General features: G+C 45.8%; 1 protein-coding gene across 17 annotated transcripts in view; it reads right to left on the bottom strand.

The window, feature by feature from the left end:
• Nucleotides 1-15,523, bottom strand: part of CSGALNACT1 (chondroitin sulfate N-acetylgalactosaminyltransferase 1) — a 321,780-nt gene that overhangs the window by 144,246 nt on the left and 162,011 nt on the right. For 5 of the 17 annotated variants that reach the window (XM_061134454.1, XM_061134458.1, XM_061134457.1 and 2 more), the window contains 3 exons: nucleotides 4,931-5,301; nucleotides 2,199-2,343; nucleotides 1,297-1,430 (listed from right to left, as the gene is read on the bottom strand). The exons of 7 other annotated variants lie outside the window; for them this stretch is intronic. The gene's annotated coding sequence lies outside the window, so the exon portion shown is untranslated. The remainder of the gene's footprint in view (nucleotides 1-1,296; nucleotides 1,431-2,198; nucleotides 2,344-4,930; nucleotides 5,302-15,523) is intronic. 5 more of the 17 variants (XM_061134455.1, XM_061134463.1, XM_061134465.1 and 2 more) reach the window with 2 other exon arrangements.

The following is a 15,523-nucleotide window of genomic DNA, read 5'->3' as shown; positions in this document are numbered from 1 at the left end:
GCCTCGGGACCACGCCTACAAAGGACCCGGCCACCCTTGACCCCGCACGCACCACCGGAGGCCCAGCGGCTTAGGACTCCCAAGCTACACGTCACATCAGATCTATTTCAACACAAAACCAATCCCCTTGAGGAAACACCCAACATCCAGAAGGGTTTGAAGTGAAGACAACTACTGCAGCCTGAGAGCAACAGAAACCTCTTCCAAGAAGAGTAACTCAGCCTCTGGGAGACCGGAGGCCCCCTACAGAGCATCTTACAAATGCAGGCATCTCGCGCACCAGCATTTGTAAGGATCAGAAACTCTGGGTTGAGCCTGGGCATCTGTATTTTCTCAAAGCTCCAAGTCGAAGGCTGAGAAACACTGGCTGAATCTATGGCTGCTAGCGAGGGCCAAATCAAACTCAAAATCAGGTTTTGCCATCACAGGCAACACTTCTTAAAGGCTGGTGGGTGGAACACTGTTCTCACAAAGGTTAAGAACTGTCACGCTGGGAAAGGGTTCTGTGGAAAAGAAGGCTGGGACCCATGAGGTTAATCCAAATTTAAGTCCCCCTTTTAAAGCTCCCAGAACTTTAACAGGCCCAGGTGCATCATACTCACAAGAGAGGAAAGTGGTATCTGATATCTTCCCAACTTATCTGACTAGCAAACTGTTCCTCTGAAAAGCATCTGATAACACCAGTGATCTCCAGGCAACACTTTGGGAAGCATCAGTCTGGCATACTATCCTCTGTTAATTGTCCGACTCTTTTTGACCCCATGGACTGCAGCATGCCAGGCCTCCCTGTCCATCGCCAACTCCCAGAGTTTACTCAAACTCATGTCCATTGAGTCGGTGATGCCATCCAACCATCGTATCCCATCGTCCCCTTCTCTAGAAGTTTCCAAAAGGACAGTGTGGTGGAAAGACCGGAACACACGGAGGGGCAATGAGGACTCCAAGTGGAGATCAGTCAGAAATCGGGTGACGAGGACCCTGGTCCCCACCCCTCCCCACCTGCAATGCCACTCTACACAGCTCCACACCCTCCTAATTCGGTCCCAATATAAACACACATAAGTAATAAATAATAACTCCTAAGTCGTGAATGAAAGTGATCCTGTGCACACAGCCCTTTGAATTCTTGGAATAAAGGGGCCACGTGTAGCTACATTCTCAGTGATACTACAAAACTATATGGCTCTCCTTCTGAAAAGATGATGCTATAGAAGCCTTATAAGCTGTTATTCTAACAGCTAGTGCCACGGGCATAAACATCCTGTATCACACGAGGGATCCTTAAAAGGCAGGTACCTTTCCAGCGTTGGGCTAGATACGGGCCTGGCTGTCTTCTGTGTCCCTTCCTGGGCATCAGAATTCCAAACTCAACAGAAGCAAGAGATGCCAGCTATGATCAGATCACACCTCTGCCCGCCGTGTGGCCAGCACTGCAAATACGCAACAGAACAAAATCACAGGCAGGATATTCAGTTGGTGAATACTAACATCATCATAGTACCTTCAACATCATATTCCAGCCAGTGAGAACTCAGCACAGACATTATCATTTCTGTAGATTATTTGACTGTAACATGAAATAAAGTTTATCTAAGAAAACTTAAAAGAATCCTGTAACTCATATCCTACCCGAATACTTTAAGTATCACATTACCCAAAAACATTACCCATAAATTAGAGCATGCCCCTGCACCCAACCCACACATTTCCAGAGTGTCTCCTACTTGCCAGGCAGCATTCCAGGAGGTGGAAATGCAGTAGTGATGAAGAGATAAAAATCCCTGCCCTCCTGTAGTTTTTATTCTAGATCTAGGAATCCAAACATTTAGCAAGTAAACTGGATTTCTGCCATTTCCATTTTCTTCTAAGGTTTATTCACTATTAAACTCCGATCTCACACGCACCCCAGTGTTCATGTGTGAGCTCGGTCCCGTCTGACTCTCTGTGACCCCAGGGACAGTAATCCTCCAGGCGCCTCCAGCCATGGGGTTTTCCAGGCAAGGATGGTGGAGTGGGTTGCCATTTCCTCCTCGTGGGGATCTCTTCTACCCAGGGATCGAACTCACATCTCCTGTGTCTCTTATTTTGGCAGGTTGGATTATTTACCACTGAGGCACCTAGGAAGCCCCAAAACATTCTTCGTGTGCTCCTATTTTGCTTTTATATTGCTTCTCTAATTCCAGTTAGCTATGACTCACGGATAAAGACGTTGCTGCATGTTCACATCTTTGTAGTTCTGTTGTGATTTTGCTGATGTTCAATGAGTATGACCTGAGTGGATGACTTCTGCACATGGAAAGTGTTCAGGGGAGTTTTCTTCTATGTTCAGAGCAGCACAAAGACCTGGAAGTAAATTAAATGTCCATGGGCAGATTAATAGAATATTAATCAGCCACAAAAATTACAAAATAATGCCATGTGCACCAACACAGAGGGACCTAGAGATTGTGATACTGAGGGGAGTAAGAGAAAGAAGAATATCATAGGATACTACTTGTTTGTGGAATCCAGAAAAGAAAATGATACAAATGAACTTATTTATAAAATGGAAACAGACTCACAGAGGTGGAAAACAAACCTATGGTTACCAAAAGGGAAAGGGAGGGGGGATAAATTAGGAGCACGGGATTCACAGATACACACTACTATACATAAGATAGATAAACAAGGACCTACTCTATAGAAGAGGGAACTACAGTCAGTACCTTGTAATAACCTATAATTAAATTTAATCTGCAAAAAAAGTCACTTTGCTGTATGCTTGAAAGTAATACAACTTTGCAAATGGACCATACTTGAATAAAAGGAAAAAAAACACAAAACTCCCATCTCCCTTTGATCCTAAGAACCTTGGATGATCAGAGCTGGAGGAAATGACCCGGGCAGCTCTGTGCCAGGACGCCAGGCAGGCGGGCAAGGAATTGAGATCCTGGCTATATTCGTATCTGTGACCTCGGGTGACCCCTTCCCTGCCCTGAGCCCCAGCTTCCTCAACTGTTAAACAAGGGCTGGGTTCACGTTTGACTCAAGCACAGTAGGCAAGGGGTCTGGAAACTGGGGGAGGGGTGTTACCTGGCTGACAGACTGTCAGGTGGGCCCAGGAACGCTGAACACCCAGCAGGTCCCAGGACAAGCCCCACCCGGCCCACGGAGCTTGTGTAGCAAGATCCGCTACATGCAGCTCGGGGCCCGTCCTGGACACCAAGCCGTTCCACTCTTACAAGGATTGTCTACAGTGACATGCTCCCAAGTTCCCGTTCCTTTGAGGCAGCCCCTTAGAGGGGGAAGCCATCTGCCATGATCTTCCGAAGCCTCACACCACGTAGAATGGGTGACCCTCGTTACCCTGATGTTCAAAACATCCCCCTTCCTAACAGGAAAATCTCTTCACAGCTGAAGCTCAGATACATACAACTGAAATTATTATGTCAACCAGATCTAATTTCTGCTAGGATCTAGTTAATCCACATAGCTGTCACACCTTCATATGAAAGAGATAAACCTTAATGACAAGCCTGGGTTTTGAGAAGATTTACAGTGTTCTTCCAAAGCCTGAAGAGGACACTGCTAAAATATTTGTCAAGGAGATCATTAATCCATAAAAAATAATCAGCTTGTGGGAAGAATAACATGTGCACCAAACCAAAAAGGTTAAGTAAGAAAATCTTATCAAATTTCTTTTATTCATTGGTAAGCAGGGTATTGATCGCTGAGGAAGGCTTTTTTATCTCTCCTGGCTATTTTTTGGAATTCTGCATTCAGATGGGAATATCTTTTCTTTTCTCCTTTGCTTTTCACTTCTCTTCTTTTCACAGCTATTTGTAAGGCCTCCTCAGACAACCATTTTGCTTTTTTGCATTTCTTTTTCATGGGGATGGTCTTAATCCCTGTCTATGTTGAAGCTGAAACTCCAATACTTTGGCCACCTCATGCGAAGAGCTGACTCATTGGAAAAGACCCTGATGCTGGGAAGGATTGGGGGCAGGAGGAGAAGGGGACGACAGAGGATGAGATGGTTGGATGGCATCACCGACTCGATGGACATGGGTTTGTGTAAGCTCCGGGAGTTGGAGATGGACAGGGAGGCCTGGCGTGCTGCGATTCGCGGAGTCGCAAAGAGTCGGACACGAGTGAGCAACTGAACTGAGCTGAAGCAGGATATTATGTAATACTATCCAAGGGGCAGGGAGCAGGCCTCCCAACTTGAGCCATATCATAAATAAAAGAATTTTTCAGCTCTTGCTATTTAAGTTGACATGACATCTCTGCCTCCTGTCAGTGTGCTGAGAAATTATAATCTTGCTCCTTAAAGTAAGATTGTTGTACTGAACCCCTAACTTACCTTGGAGGCACATATCTGGGTGTCTAAAGGCTACAGAAGGATTACAAAACACCCCCAGAAAACTTTTTAATACCTAACTCAATGATTCCCAAACTGTGTGCCAAGGCACCACCCTAGGGTACCAAAGGGGGTGCATAATTGTGCTCCAGAACATTTTAAATTTTCAAGCAAAGCACTAGACACTAGACTGTGCTGGACGCTGTGCAAACTACGAGCTCCAGGTAATCCACATTTTCAACATCCTTCTGAGCTACATTCCTTTTGAAGATCCCCTCTTTGTGAAACTACATTTTGAGCAGTTACTGTGATAAAAAGCAACGGCTACACAAGATAAAGCAGCCCATCTGACTCCAAGATCAGCTCCCAAGGGAGGCACACAACCCATTATCAGGGAACTGTGCTTAAGAAGGAGATAAAACTTATTCTTCTTTCAGTCTGCTGTGTTATTTTTTCAAACAGCTACTAGGTTGTTAGGACATAAATACTCACAAGGTAATGGATGTAACTACTTAGTGGGGAAAAAAAACAACTCTGAGCCCTTTTCTTAATCAAGAGCTGTTGAGAAAATGAATGGGACAGTAACGACACCTTGAACCTCCGACCTAAACCTCTTGGTCAACCTCCAAACAGGGCAGAGAACAGCAAAGTTTCCTTTTCAAAGGGCAGATCTTTGAAAGAAGAGGTCCACTCCGAGGTCGCCTCTTCACGCATCACAGTGACCGCATCACCTTAGTGGCCCCGTAGGAGGGTTGGCAAGACCAGGTCAGCAGCTCTGCACACAGTATGACCACTGTCATTTCTGTTTCTGGGCCTCAAACCCTGGAGGTCAGAATGACTGAGCATGTACAGTAAACCCAGCCTACAAGCTAAAAACAGATTTCCACACCATCACCAGACTGCAATTTTTTATCATGAATTGAGGAGTGTGAGCTCTTCAGAATAAATCATCACATGAGCATCTGTAAAAAAAAAAAAAAATCAGTGACAGTTACTTCAGCTCCTTTCCAGGTCTCCAATCCATCAATCTCCAATCCATCCAACTGCTCACCATAAAATTAGGATCGGATGGGAGCCTCCACATAAGCCAAGCCTCTGCACTTGTACAAAGCAGGTTTTAAAATGCTAATATCATTACAGGTGAGAAACGAGTTGATGAATAGGTATGAAATCAAAAGGTAATAAATGTAAGGCATTTCTTATTAGTTACAAAGAGAAAGATAGTAACCACGCAGTGGAGAAATGGACCGTCACCTGGCCAGGGTCATTGAAATCAGCATCGCCGACAAGGGGCAGGTGGGAAGCCAGTAAGAACACATCCCTATGCGGAATCCCAGCTAGGAACGCACAGCCTGAATCCAACCACGAGATCAGTCATCTGACCCCAAATGAACATCCTCTACAAGATAAAGGACAGTATTCTTCACAAACATCGTTCACAAAAAGAAAGACTCTGAGAAGGTTTCAGAGGGCAGGAACAAAGAGGCATAATAACTAAACGCAATGCCCGAAACACCATACAGGATGATATAAGTCAGCATTACACAGCCAGAGTGCAGACAGTCTGTTATCTAAGAAGATAAACTGAATAGATGTCAAGCTGACTGATTGATGCCTGCAATGTTGTTATGCTGGAAAATATGCTTATTCTTAGGAAATACACACCAAACTATTTAAGAGCAAGGGCTATGTATGGGGCTTCCCTGATAGCTCAGTTGGTAAAGAATCCACCTGCAATGCAGGAGACCTGGGTTTGATCCCTGGGTTGGGAAGATCCCCTGGAGAAGGAAAAGGCTCCCCACTCCAGTATTCTGGCCTGGAGAATTCCATGGACTGTATAGTCCATGGGGTCACAAAGAGACGGACACGACTGAGCAACTTTCACTTCATTTATGATCTACGAAAGAGCTGAAAGTGTTAGTTGCTTAGTCACGTCTGACTCTTTGCAACCCTATGAACTGTAGCCCTCCAGGCTCCTCTGTCCATGGAATTCTCCAGGGAAGAATACTGGAGTGGGGAGCCATTCCCTTCTCCAGGGGATCTTCCTGACATAGGGATCGAACCCAGGACTTCACGGCAGGCAGATTCTTTACCGGCTGAGCCGGGCTTCCAGGTAAGCCCATATGATGTATAAACTTTATTAGTTCATCATGATGTATGAACAAATGGTTCAGGAAAAAACAATGTATAATAATTTTGTTTATATATACTGGATAGAGGGAGAGAATGAGCACACAAATGGGGAAAAAAAAAGGTGCAAAATATTAACAATAGGAGGATCTGGGTAAAGGCTTTATGTGCTTTTGGTTCCAGTCTTGTGTTTGAAACTTTTCTATGAGCTGAAATGATTTCCAAATAAAGTATTTTCAACCAGTGAAGTGCTGAACCACATTTGGGCACAAGAAGACAACTGCGTAGGTAACTACACAGGACGCCTGAACCGCAGCTGAAGAACGTGTGCATCAGAGGTGTCTGAGTGGTGAGACGTTCGCCACAAACGAAGTGTGATGACGCCAGCACGTGAGACAGACTCTCCAGCCATCAGCCCGGTGGAGGCCCCGGCGTAAGTCAGGGACGGGGGGGAGCGAGACGTCCAGCCCGGAGCAGAGGTCACGGCTCCTTCGGGGGCCCTGGGTGCGAGCCTGACCACGGGAAGGTGAAGTCGGCGTCACTCTGAGGCTCCTGTGGGCAGAGCTGAAACAATCAAGCTCCCCAAAGATTCTGACTTTGAGTGAAGCGAGGGCATCTGGCTGGGTCCCCAGCATCCCGGAAGATTCAGTGCAGGGGCTCCGGGACCACACCACGGGCTCCCACAGAGCCAGGACTGTGCATCCCCCCAAACCTCCAGGGTCCCACGGGGGAGGACTCCTGGCTGACACCCAGACCAACGTGTGCTTAATTAACTAACTAATGGGCCCATAAACAAGCGAATTCTTTCCATTAAGGAAGCTGGGAAAGGAAAAGGGAGGAGCAGGGACCACAGCTTTATTTTCAATTTGGGAAAAATGTAAATGTTTACATCCTGTGAGTTAATACTGGTAATTTCTTGCATCCCTACTACGTGCCAGGCTGTTACTGTTCTTCAGTGGCTCAAGTCGTATCTGGTTCTTTGCAACCCCATGGGCTGCAGCACACGAGGCTTCCTGTCCTTCACCATCTCCTGAAGTTTACCCAAACTCACATCCATCGAGTCGGTGATGCCATCCAATCATCTCATCCCCTGTCGTCCCCTTCTCCCGCCTTCAGTCTTTCCCAGCATCAGGGTCTTTCCCAATGAGTCAGTTCTTCACATCAGGTGGCCAAAGGATTGGAGTTTCAGCTCTAGCACCAGTTCTTCCAATGAATATTCAGGGCTGATTTCCTTTAGGATTGACTTCCTTTAGGATGTGCCAGGTACTTCATAAACATCGATCTCAATCCTCACAACAACTCTAAAAGATTTGTCTCATTTTCTGGGTGAAGTGAAGGGTAGAGGGGTGCAGTCACCTGCCCATCTCACAGCATTGGTAAGTGAGGGAGCTGAGCTTCCAACCCCAATTCTAGGGCCAGTGTGAAGCCAACCACCTCGCCTCTCAAAACAGGGAAGCACCCACTCCAGCACCAATCAACTGAACAACCAGAAGTGCCAGGGTGAGAGCCATGTATGCCCCGAGTTAAAGAAGAAGAAATTCAGGAGAAAGGAGATGCCTACACACACCTTCAGTCTGCTTCAAATGGGGAGAAACACCAGCAAGCTCCCAGACTGGTTGGCTGTGTACGCATGTTCCCCAAATCAAAGTAAGACAACTGGAAACACAAGATGAGAAGTGCAGTAGGTAGAATAAAACAGAAGCTGTTTCTCTGGTGCCCTTCTGACCCGCTGTTTTCTTTGATTCATGTACTTCTTCATTCTCAGCTTCTCCCATGATTTGACTCAGGAAAAAACAAGAGCCGTTCTTAGAGGGGAAGGCACGGACCAGGAGAAGAGGTGGGAAGAAAGATGCTGGTTCGAATCCCTTGTCAGCGAGAGTCCTCTGCACCCCGCTCCTCGGCAGGAGAGCAGGCGGGCCCGCTCAAACTCCTGCCAACCATTCATCCTGCGGAGCATCCATTCTACGCCAGTCCCTGGGGTGTTGAGTGGTCCCGGGGGTGCTCGGGCCCAGGTAACAGAAACCAAAGGCAAGAAAATCAAATGCAATAACACCATACAGGAGGTGCCATGAAGGGAGAGGGGAACCCGCAGGTCAGTCCAGGGGGAGGGGAGAGGCCTGGAAAGAGAGACCACCCGAGTCAAGTCGTGGAGAACCAGCAGGAACTGGCCCAGCCGAGGAGCCTGGAAGGGTGTCCCGGGGGCAGGAAGCAGCAGCAAAGACCCAGCACAGTCAAAAATTAAATAATTAAATAATTAATTAAATTTTTTTAACAAAGGAAGAGGATGGGCAGGATGCGGGCACTTGGCGATGGACCACGTAAGCCCCCTGAGTGACAGTAACAAAATCAGGGTATCTTGGGGGGTTCTGTCTGGGGGCTGGGGGAAGCCCAGGGGAGCATGATGAGTGCAGGGGGCTGGGGGGACCAGATGGCAGTGTGAGCTGGGGAAACAAACGTGAGGTCAGCACAAGGTCAGCACCTAGAGCCAAGGAGACTGCGCAGATGACACAGAACGAGAGGGCAGAGAGGATGGGACGCTGGGGAACTCAGACCTGTAAGGACTGGGGAGGGGGCCGCCCAGGATCAGCCGCAGAAAGAGGGAGGAAACCAGAGGAAGTCTCCATACAAGCCAAGGGGAGTGAGAGTTTCTAGAACAGTGGTCAGAGAGTCAGAGGCTACACACACCTCCACAATCTGGCTTCCTAAAGAAGCATTAAATTAAAAGTTCATGTGCCTTATCAAATTACAGTGAGATGAGCAATAATAACACTGAAACACACAGCAAGAACTTCAGAGGCAGAAATGTTAGGTGATTGCCTAACACAAAACAACAGACACTCCCACACGCAAGTAGCTAATCCACCCCCAGGGACAGCCCCCATTCCAATGGCAGGACTCAAATGAGGTCAAGGCTACAGGTAATGCTACATTTCACCTTGCTGCAGAAAATTATCAAAAAATGCCAATGGTATATGTCATGTGATGGTACTTAATTTAATTTCAATTCAACCTATTATTTTCCAGCCATCAAGACCTCTATCCCTTGGTATCTACCCCACTGGCTTGGGACAAAGCTGTCACAAGTTTTATAAACGTAGAAAACACATTTAATGACACCAGTAGCCCTGGCTGGAAGATTTTATCAGATATCAACTGGCAGTAAAGAACCTGCCTGCCAATGCAGGGAACATAAGAGACGCTGGTTCAATCCCTGGGTCGGGAAGATTCCCTGAAGGAGGGCATGGCAACCCACTTCAGTATTCTTGCCTGGAGAATCCCATGGACAGAGGACCCCGGAGGGCTACTGTTCATGGGGTTGCAGAGTCGGACACAACTGAAGCGACTTGGCACACACACACATAACCTTGTGTGAATTCCAAAAGATTCCTTTCCTAAGGTAGTCTAGTTCATTTCTGGCTCTTGTAACCAGGAATGCTAAGTGATATCCAACATTTTAATTTGCCAAGAAATGGATATTTTAAATATTAACTATCACTGTATTCTAAAAGAATAAATATTTTATATTTTAATATATAAGAAAAAAGACCAGAAGCTCAAAGTAAACATTATTCCTTTAAAGTGAATATTAGCTCTTTGGAAACATCACTTTATTTTTTTCATTTCTCTGCAGGTGACTGACACCTTCAGCAGCGACTGGACCCAACCCAAGAATTGGCACTTGGTAACCAAGGGGGTTCAAGACCAGCATACGTTTGTTTGGCCAGAAAGTTACTTCAGTTTTTAAGTAAAAATAAAAGGCTCATTTTTCATTTTCAACAAGAACATTACTGAACATGTTTATCATTTTGTTTCACTACCTTCTGCCATTTTCCAAGCAACTTCATAATTTCATCTTCCCAAAACTTTTTATCTTTTTGAGCAAAGAACTATTTCAGGTGCCTTTTACAGTCTTCCAGGAAATGGAAATTTTTTTTCATTAGGAGGATTTTGCAAAGACCCAAAAAAAAAAAAAAAAACAACTCAAAGACACCCAAAGGCGCAATGTCTGGTGAATCCAGCGGAGGAATCAGAACTTCCCAGCCAAGCTGTAACAGTTTTTGCCTGGTCAACAAAGAAACCATTCAGTCTTGTGGTACTCTGGTAGAGGATTATGCACTTTCTGTTGACCAACTCCACACAATTTTCATCAAGTGCTGCCTTCAGCTGGTCTAACTGGGAGCAGTACCTGCCGAAATTCATCTTTTGATTTTATAGAAGGAGCTCATAACAGAGGACTCCCTTTCAGGCCCACCGTATCCACAAGGCTACCTTCTTTGGATGAAGACTGGCCTTTGGTGTAGTTGGTGGTTCACTGCACTTGCCCTATGAACTCTTCTATTCTACATTATTATATAACATCCAGTTTTCATCATCCCTCACAGTTTGTGTTAAAAACAGGTAATGTTTTTGTTATGTTTAAGTAGAGACTCTCATGCAAAAATACAGTCAAGACAGTGTTTCCACTTAACTTATGTGCAGCCCAAACATCAAAGCAGTGACCATAACCAAGCTGGTGCACATGATTCTCAATACTGATTTCAGTATTTTGAAATGCTGCCTGTCTCCCACATGGTATAATGTTGACTGTTCTCAATAAATGTCTCATTTTGATTGCTATCAACTTCAACTGGTCTACCTGACCTTGGAGCGTTGTCCAGCAAGAAATCTCCAGCACAAAATTCTGCAAACCACTTCTGACATGGTCCTTCAGTCACGGCACCTTCTTCATACACTGCACAAATCATCTTTTGCATTTCATTTTCGTTTTTACCTTTCTTAAAATAATAAAGCATAATGTATTGGGTTTTTTTCTTCCATCTTCAATACTAAAATGGCTACACAACAATTCACCAATTTTGGTAAGTTTTTTAAAATGCATGCTGATATGATAGCTGTCGCAACAGAATCTAACAAAATTGTTTTCAGTGAAGTTAAAGACAACTAAATGCTACTAGAACCATCTTACGGGGAAAAACGAACCTTTCGGCCAACCCAATAATAAGTCTCACATTTTTGTTGAATTGAAAATATGCATGTCTTTATCACAACATTCGAGTATAAACACTATTATTCCTAATTACCATGTTTTTTTAAAAAACTTTACAAAAAAATTTACAATATCAACTTGAATGAGTTTCCCAATAGTAGAGATGAATTTCATTTTTTCTAGAGGCCTTGACCATAGGATCACATTTGGAACGTTAAAAAGCTCAGGAACAATTGAGCTGGAAGTTTCCATAAGGTCCTAACTCCTTCTTTTGCCCACCCTCCGCCTCTGGCTTTCATTCCCACTTTCCCCCCAAACCTTCACACATGGCCTCACCCGATCTCTACCTTCCCTTCTCAGCCAGTATGCCCCTAGGCTGAAGGGATTCAGGTTTCATTTTAAATTCTTCAGGAAGCATACTACGTAATGGGTCAGAACCTTTGAGACAACTGCTTCCTAATTGTCAGCTGAGCCTTGTGAAACTGTGCCCTTTCAAGCACCAGAGTTTTATTTACAGTTGTAGGGTCATGATTTTTCACTTGACAGGGCTATTAGTGTAATGGAAAAAAAAATAAAAATAAAAAGGCAAGATTTAAAGTAGCTGTCTCCTTGAAACTGTTAGAGTTAGTCGTTCAGTCGTGTCTGACTCTTTGCGACCCCATCGACTGTAGCCTGCCAGGCTTCTCTGTCCCTGGGATTCTCCCGATAAGAATACTGGAGTGGGTTGCCATGCCCTCCTCCAGGGGATCTTCCTGACCCAGGGAACAAACCAGGGTCTCTCTCATTGCAGGCAGATTCTTTACCGTCTGAGGCACCAGGAAAGCCCAGCTATCTCCTCGTGAGCAGTCAAATTAAACCCTAGAGTCTGTCATGCCCTCTCCTTGGGACAGAAAAAGCATTCCTGCTCCTCATATTGATTTTCAATGTCATACAAGTATTTCCAGATGAGCAATAAGATCCTGTTACCTTTGGTGAAGAAAAACAGGTGAGGAAGTGGGTAATTTTGAGCCAGATTTTAACTGAAAATACAGGCAACACTAAGAAAAGGAATAACAAGGTCTAAAAGTAAATTCCAAAGGTCTCATCAATGGAAAGATAATTTGTTTTTCTTACACAGTACGATTTTTTAATGAAAAGTGACAGAAAAACTAAGTAGGACTTCCTTGGTGGTCCAGTGGTTAAGAATCCACCTGTCAATGCAAGGGACACGGGTTCCATCCCGTGTTTATCTTGGGGGAAGATAAACATGAGGCAGAGCAACTAAGCCCGTGGGCCACAGCTACTGAGCCCCAGCACCCTGCAGACCGTGCTCTGCAACAAAAGAAGCCCCCGCAATGAGAAGCCCAAGAGCCACAACAAAGACCCAACACAGCCAAAAGTACATAAATCAATAATTTCTTTTTACACTCTACACAAGTAAAAAATTAAGCTCAAGGAAGAAAAAGTCCCTAAATCAAAGAAATCCCTTTCATTAAAAAAATATAGTGGCAAAAAAAAAAAAAGAAATCCCTTTCAACTTTTTTTTTTACTTTTAAAAGATTATTATTTTTTTTTAAAGTCAGGTCTTTGACTTACTTTGTTATTTTTAATTATGGTAAAATACATGTAACATAAAGTTTATTTTCTTCAAATTTTCAAATATACTCACACTGTCATACAATCACTCTGTAGAACTTCTTTGTCTTGAAAACTTAAACAGTATTAAACAACTCCATCCTCTGCTACCTCAACCGCTGGCAACCACCATTCTACTCTCCGTCGTCATGAGTATGACTGTTCCAGCTACCTCCTAAAAATGGAATCATGCAGTATTTGCCTTTTTGTGACTGTCTGATTTCACCTTTGTGTAACATCCTTGAGTTCCATCCATGTTGCAGCATGTGTTAGAATCTCCTTCCTTTTTAAGGCTGAGTACTATTCCATTGAATGCATAGGCCACATTTTGTTTAACCACTCACCACCAATGGACACCTGGGTTGCTTCCAACCTTCCGTGACTTACTTATAAGAGAATTTATTTAACCTAAGCAGGCGCTGGTGCTGAAGTTAGAGCACCAGTTCACATTCCTCCTATCCATGGCAACACAGAAAACACAAACGTGAAAGAGAAAGAAGACAGAGGGGGAAAAGAAGGCAGAGAAAAGACAGGCATACTGTCACTGCACGCGCGTTCAGTCACGCAGACTGTACACGGTCAAGCCCTCAGCAAATTAAAATACTGACGATGCTTGGTTCTGATGAGGGCTTTCAGATACCAGAAATTCATCCAAACATTTGTCTGTGAACATGCATATGGACAAACATATGCTGGGTGATGCAAAGGTAGATTCAGAGCCCTCTTTGAGGACGATGATGGCCACAGGACAAACACCCAGCAGGTGAACAATTGCAGACAATGGAGAATGGTGCGGGGCGACAGGGCCCAGCCCCAGGCCGGGCAAAGGCCAGGATGGATTTCCAGGGCTGAGTACAGAGCAGGAACGCGTGAGGAGGGGCACAGAGGAAGGAGGAGGTGGGGGGTTGGGGGGTGAGGGGCCGGCAGGGCAAGACACGGGCATGAGAGGCTGAAGCAAGAAACCCACTTGATGGAAGGAGAATCTCAATGAGCAGAGCCTGGGAACAGAGCAGAAAAGACAAAAGCCAGGCCTGAGGAGGTGAAAATCAGCAGACAGAGACAGTGGCCCCGTGGCAGACTGTATCGGGCCAGCGTGCCTCTCCTGGCCTGGCCTGGAGAAGCCCCATCTGCCGAAAAGGAACTGTGGTTCAGGAGGATAAATTAAAATTGCAGCAGCAGACACTGGCACTCATGACAAGCTTACATTCTTCACGTCTCATTCCATTAAGTGGAAAGACTGTGGAAGTCCAAAACAGATCCCAGAGAAGGCCACTTCGTAAACGATCGATACAAACTTCTCTACTTGATTCTCTAGTTTTGCATATATGCGCAATTTGCCAAGTAACTCCATTATGGTTTTACATCCATATTTACTTGCAACACCCCTTCGTTCCAAAATGAAATGGCATCGGCTACTACTTCATGTTATCTGATAGACACACATCATGCATGAGCTTGCAGAGCTGCAAAGAACTACAGGGTGATCTGTCCACAAACAGAGCTTGGACCCCGCAGACAGCCGCTGAGGAACTAATTCGATCACAGAGTGATAACGGCCGGGTCAGCGTCCTGCTCGGGGGTCCAGGCGGCCGTCGTGGGACCATGATGAGAAGACAGTGCCAGGTGCCCGCTCAGGAGGGTGTGGGGAGCAGAGGGGTGAGGTTCCCACAGGGCCAGCACCCCTATATTCCCTTCCCACGCTTTCATCAACCGTGCAATGCCTCTTTCAGCATATCCAGATGCCAGGACCTGTGTCTGAGCGCTAGAAGCCCCACGGGGGGATTGCCACTGCAGGACCAGTGAACATTCCCTGCGGGGGTGGCAGCGAAGGAAGAGTTCCCGGTGGGAGAGACTGTGGAGACACCGGGCTCAGGGTGGGGGCACGACCTCAGTGGGCAGCAATTCACGGAGAAGGCCGGGCGGCATGGAAGGTACCAGGGGGACACAGAGGAGACCAGGAGATCCCTCGGGGAGCCTTTCAGCACCTCGAGCTGGTGAACAACTGAACCAACCACCTCTCCCGGCTGGGACTCCAGGACCACCATGCACAGGGCAGGTACACCTGCCAACCAGCCACTCGTTCCCCGGTTTACACGGTTGCCCTCTGAAGGTGTGCTGAAGGTCCACTATAAAGGACACTATAAAGGACATCTATAAGGAACTCGGATTATAAGGAATATGCATGCACGCTAAGTCACTTCAGTTGTTTCCGACTCTTGGTGACCCTATGGAGTGAGTATAGGCCACCAGGTTCCTCTGTCCACGGGATAATGTCCAAGATACTGTCCTCTATCCAAGAAGACTGGAGTGGGTTGCCATGCCCTCCTCCAGGGGGTCTTTCTGACCCAGGGATCGAACCCACGTCCCTTTTGTCTCCTGCGTGGCAGGCGGGTTGTTTTACCACCAGTGCCACCTGGGAAGCCCACAGTTCCTGGAAAACTGAAGGCTTTCCC

The sequence above is a fragment of the Dama dama genome, chromosome 32, assembly GCF_033118175.1.
Source record: "Dama dama isolate Ldn47 chromosome 32, ASM3311817v1, whole genome shotgun sequence".
In the NCBI taxonomy this organism is placed as follows: Eukaryota; Metazoa; Chordata; class Mammalia; order Artiodactyla; family Cervidae; genus Dama; species Dama dama.
The sequence above is the reverse complement of the archived record's forward strand: the minus strand, read 5'-3'. Positions and strand labels throughout refer to the sequence as shown.